At 41.8% G+C, this 6000-nt stretch overlaps 1 protein-coding gene and 1 pseudogene across 2 annotated transcripts in view; both read right to left on the reverse strand.

Moving 5' to 3' along the window:
* ULK4 (unc-51 like kinase 4) overlaps positions 1-6000 on the reverse strand; it is a 685490-nt gene that overhangs the window by 306049 nt on the left and 373441 nt on the right. The gene's annotated exons all lie outside the window — the stretch shown is intronic.
* Positions 1008-1106, reverse strand: LOC114009072 (uncharacterized; annotated as a pseudogene).

A 6000-nucleotide genomic window follows, 5' to 3' on the forward strand; every position in this document is an offset into this window, starting at 1 on the left:
GATACTAGAGAGAGTGTGGGAGGAGAGTGGGAAAGGAGGGAAGGTGAGAGGGAAAAAAATCAAGGGGAATAACAAGCAAAACATTTAAGAGACTCAAAAATGGAAAATAATCTGTTGATAATAAAGGGCATGATAATATCTTTGACTTGACTAATATACAGTGTATTCATGCTTAGAAAATTAATTTTCTATGTTGCAATGATATACAGTGATTGAATGTAAAATACAAATAAAATAAATCAATAAATACTATGAAATACTACTCAGCTTTAGGGAACAATGAGACCCTGTCATTTGATTCAAAGTGGATGAATATAAGATGATTTAATCCTAAGCAAAATGAGCCAGATTTTGAAAGACACACACTGTATATCAGCACTCGATGTTGACTAAATGCCTGCCCTCTATGGCAGAGATTGAAAGATCCAAGGATACAGGCCAGGAGGAGGTATGGTAGTTAAGGAAGCTGGATTCCTACATGCTGACTGTGGTTCAAGTCCCAGACCTGGTGACTTGAAACTCATGTTAGGCATGTGTAAGGGTGTGTGTGTGTGTGTGTGTGTGCCCGAAATCCCAAATAAAGAATGGAGGAGAAGGGACTGTGGCATGGTCTTCCTCCCTGGGGAGTGATTTCTTACTTTCCCTCCCTCTGTATCTCTCTGACTTTCTCCTTTCTGGTGAGTGTACATGCCATATAGCAAAAACCTAAAAAAGAGAGAGAGAGAGAGAAAGAAAGATCCATGGAAATGATAGTAGAAAGGGTAACTGTAGATACCAGTAAGGGATGAGACTGGATGGTAGAGGATGGGTGGAAGGGGCAAAGGAAATACTTAACAGACAAAGAATGTAAAATTCTCTGTTGAAAATTATGTGTATGGTAATATCCTTGATTTGACTGTCATGTACTACTGGGTTATTGGAAAAGTAATGATGTATTTTTTTCTAAGTTTTTCTATATTACTTCCCAAATTTTCTATGCAAAAATGTGTCATTACTTCCCAGAAACCCAACACATGCATACTTTGAAGAATCATGTCGTGCACAGGGGCCATGCTAATCTTCTCTGTATCGTTCCAATTTTAGTATATGTGCTGCTTGGGGAGAAATGTTCACATATTGAAATGTTCGCTTTGTAAGTTAAATAATATGATTGAATGCATAAAAAATTAAAAATTTTTTAAAGAACAAACAAAATAAAATAAAGCTCAAAAAATCATATTGTGCACTATAAAGATATACAATAATTAAATGTAAATAAAACTTTCAAAATTAAAAAAATGCTTTCAATCCTGGAGAAGCACTACATTATGATTTCAAAACTATTCTTACGATGTTTTAAGCTAAATACTGACTCACCAGTGAGGAAAAGGAATAGGAACAAGCTGAAGGCATAAGTTCATTTAAAATTAAATCAGTCATTTACTTCATAATATATGCATGGGACATCCTCGGAAGAAAGGACAGAAGTTAAGAGTGCAAAATGGGAATGTTTGGGGTATGACGATATAGGGGTTGGAGTAACTGTCCCCGGTAGGGTTTCTAGGAGCTGAACAGGCTCTGAAGGAGCAGAGGAGAATAAGAGAGAATCTTGTAGCATGCTTTCTTCTAATCTGTAGCCAAAATGTCTGGTGCTGTCATCCTAAGAGTCTGGAGGTATAGAATTACATCACTTCTCTTACAGAAAGCGTTATCATTTGGGACCAGCAGATGGCAAAACAGATATGTCACTGGACTCCCATGTAGTTGACAGGGGTTTGAGTTTCATACCCAGCGACTTAAACCTCATGCCAGGCACAGGTGTGTGTGTGTGTGTGTGTGTGTGTGTGTGTGTGTGTGTGCCCAAAATCCCAAGAGGAGAAGGATGAGAAGGGACTGTGGCATGGCTATCCCCCCCTGGGGAGTGATTTCTCACTTTTTTGTCTCTCTGTCTCTCCAGCAAGCACATGTGCCCTATAGCAAAAATCTCCAAAATAAAACAAGTATCACCATTTGAAAGCCTCACTCTACATTTCTACTTAAAGATACAAAAGAAGAATATTTGAAATTATTTTTAAATGTGACTGACATATATTGCAGAGGCCCTACTAGCAGCAACGAATATGATTAGCCGTCCAATCCAGCTGGCATGGAAGGAAGAGTTTGGATCACCTGGTACCTTTTGCCCATCAGGATGCTAAGCTTGTCTTTAGAATTCCAGTCCTTGTTCAGCACCAATGGCAGTGTGCTGTGGGTGCCCTGCGGGCAAGTTAATCATGTCTCTTAGCTTTCCTAGCCTTACCCTTTCATGTTATCTGGGCTTCGAGCAGGAAACTTCCATCCTCTTGGCTCTAGAAGTGGCCTATGCCTCAAGGCAGGCACAGTGGGCCAGAGCCAAAGCTGCTCAGGCAGGAGGACCTTGGCAACAAACTCAAAGGGAAGCTGCCAAGACCAGCATCCCTGGGGAAGGATTGTGCCCCTTGCATGTGTCTGCCTGGAGTGCTGAAAGATAGGCCAATCTGCCCACAACATGCTCTCCAAGCTGAAGGCCAGTGCGAAGTCGGGAGGACAAATGAGAAAATATGTGTACACAGCTCCTTCAGTCTGCTCCTCACATCCCTGCCACTGTCCAAGAGTAAAATAATAAAAAATAAAATAACAATAATAAAGTCTTGACAAACGAATATTGCTGTTACAACTTCAGGCCAAGTGTTGCTTCCTGAAGCTGAGTCATTGGGAGGGCTCTCCCTTCTCATACAGGACAGTACTCCATCATCTTCCTGGGCCTGCTGTCATCACAGCACTCCCGCATGTATAATAACTGCAGGTTCATTGCATCCTCTCGACGCAGCCCACTGGAGGGCAGGACTGGGACTTCCAGCTGTTCCCAGTGCCTCCGTGCAGTGCCTGGTAGATGAAGTGGCCTCTGAAAAATTAATGGAAGAACAATTCTGCTCAAATTTGATGAAATGAGTACAGTTAGGGAAAGGACAGACAGCTTGTGAAAGCCCCCATCATGAAAGTCAGTCACTAGAAACTGCCTTCTATTAAGCAACTGATAGATATTTATTGAGCAATTAAGATCGGCTAGATTATGGTATAGCAAACAGAACAATGAAAGGATAACCACGGCCTTTCTAAAAGAGTTTCAGTCAGTATATGTAACATACACGATAAATGATAAATTCATATATTTTAATTTTTTTAAAGAATTATTTTATTTAACTTCATTTATTTATTTATTTTAATTTGACCAGAGAGGGACAGAGAGGGTGAATGAGAAAGCAAGTCGCCAGGTCCAGGACTCGAACCCCATGTGGGAGTCCATGTGGGAATCCAGTACCCTTAACCACCACATCACCTGCCAGCCCCCATATATTTGAATTTTAAATAAAATACACAGAATCTCTCACATGCTAAATACTTGTCAAGTACTCGTGAGGTATTTGCAAAGTATTTGCATCAGTATGGAAAACACACTCCTCAAATTCTGAAACACACTGACACCATTTTAATGGGACTCTGTAAAAGATAAGTGCTCCCAAGGGTAAGTGTCCCAACCGAAGGAAAGAAAATACAGGGCCAGATAGTGGCCCACTAGTAAAATACAACACTGACAGGCTGGCTCCCCTGCGAAGGGTCCAGCTCATGTCCAGAGACCTCCTTGGCGATGCTGGTGCTGGCTGAAGCTGGGGGTGGATCACAGCATCAAGACCCCTCTAGGAGTGCCATCTCTCTCTGCTTGTCTCTCTCCCTCTCTCTCTCTCTTACTCATGCAAGAAATAAATAAACTTAAAAAAAAAGAAAGAGGGAACCAGCAGTTAGCGTAATGGCTATGTCGCTGGACTCCCACGTAGTCGACCGCGGTTCGTGTCCCGGACCCAGTGGCTTAAAACTCACGCCGGGCGCGTGTGCGTGCGTGCCCAAGATCCCGAGAGGAGAATGGAGGAGAAGGGATTGCGGCGTGACCATCCCCCCTGGGGGGTGATTTCTCGCTTTCTGTCTCTATGTCTCTCTCTCTGTCTGGTGAGCGCACGCGCCCTACAGTGAAAATCTCTCCAAAAAAAAAAAAAAAAAAGAAAGAAAGAAAGAATATACTACATATGGTAAAAATTCATAGGAAGATAATGCACATAATTATTTCAAGGTAGTTTTCATTACAGTTGTGTTTCACTGAGGGAGTTCACAAAGCTCTCACTATGGGAGTTTACCAGGTGTTAGTACTCACAGCCTCTTCCTCAGGGAGGTACTGGTGAATTCTGCAGAAGGACCTCAGTGAAACTGGCTAGCAGTACACATAAACCCAGGTTTTGGAAGGACATAAAGGAATAGTGCAGTAGATCAGAAAGAAAACTGGGCTAGGACAGCTCTAAGCCTTGACCTGCCTCAAGCCAGCAGAAAAGCCTGCAGCAAAGCAAGGATCGAAAACTAGTAGACAGACCCTGGGAAAATCATACAGACCTTTCTAATACAATCCTTTGATTTTAAAGAGAGAGAAACTGAAGTTCCAAAACAGGAATACAAGGAGTACGGCCAAACTCAAAGTGCATCTTCCTTTCTTATTAGCTCACTTTGACCCTCACAATTCCTAACCTAAAAATCACAGTGGGGGCGTGTAAGTCAAGGGTGTAAGTTTCAAACTGGTCATTTCTCTCGCACACACTGGAATAACACTGTATTTTATACGCTATTCTCTGGAGCTGTCAGTTCAGTTGCCCTCGGTATCTTCTTTGGTAGGTCAGCTCTTACCCCTGAATAGTAAGTGATGACTATGCTACTCCTGAGCAAACGGGAATACCTCAGTGTAATGCCTGCTGACCCGCACATCTCAAAAGAAATACATTCTGGACAGGACCAGCAGTTAGCGTAATGGCTATGTCGCTGGAATCCCATGTAGTCGACCATGGTTCAAGTCCCAGATCCAGTGGCTTAAACTCACTCCAGGCGCGTATGTGTGCGTGCCTAAGATCCCGGAGAGGAGAATGGAGGAGAGGGGATTGCGGCGTGGCCATCTCCCCTGGAGGGTAAGTTCCTGTTTTCTGTCTCTCTGTCTCTCTCTGTGTGGTGAGCGAACGCGCCCTGTAGTAACAAAAAAAAAAAAAAAACTCTCCAAAAAAAAAAAAAAGAAATACATCCTAGACTTGGTGGGATTCTCCAATCAGTTTTTACAGCAGGGGGTGGACCTGGTGGGATTCTCCAACCAGTTTTTGTAGCAGGGGGCTCTCTCTAAAAAGGTGAGAGTCATCTTACAGCCAGACTTGAAATTTTAAACAAGGAACACCTTTTTCCAGTAAATTATTCTGAGCAAGTAACAAATCAGATGTCAGGGGAACTGCAAGCACATATATGGTGTGTTTAAAAGTCAGCAGCGTAAGGCAGCTGGGATCTCTGTCACTCACCCCAGAATTTGCCACACTTGATATTTTATAAATGATCAAAATTCTGCTCTCAATCTCCCTAAGGAAGGGCAATCGGCTTTGCTTTGCTGAGACTCTACTTAGATAATAACAGTTGTATTTGTGTAATTGCTCCTTGGAACATTCAATAGGCCCATTTTTGGCCATACAATGATGGTAACTACACCACCTTGGTGAATAAATTGGTTGTAATGGGATAAGATAATGCCAGGAATTTTTCACCTCCAAGATATCTTTTGTGTTTTTCTTTTTTTTTCTATTAACTTGAATTAGAAGATACCCTAGATTTATGCATGAGCTGAGCAGTGTTAATGTGAGTCAATAAGCACATCCAAAGTTTCATCCTAGACAATTGTGGGTTTTCCCACAGTTTTAAGTCAAGGAGTCTTGAATTGAGAAAAGGTTTAGGAAAAGGGATTAATTAACCCACAGACCTTTATATAAGCAGGGAATGTGCTGTGCCAACAAGAATATAAGAAGATTCCAGAAGCCAGGAGACTGAGCTCCTTGACCAAGACAGAAGTGACGACATACTGTCCAGTCCTTTCTTTTTTTTTTTTTTTTTTTTTTTTAATATTTTTTTTTTTCACCTCGATTTAAACATGGA

This window comes from Tupaia chinensis, unplaced genomic scaffold, assembly GCF_000334495.1.
Source record: "Tupaia chinensis unplaced genomic scaffold, TupChi_1.0 Scaffold000451_2, whole genome shotgun sequence".
NCBI lineage: Eukaryota > Metazoa > Chordata > Mammalia > Scandentia > Tupaiidae > Tupaia > Tupaia belangeri.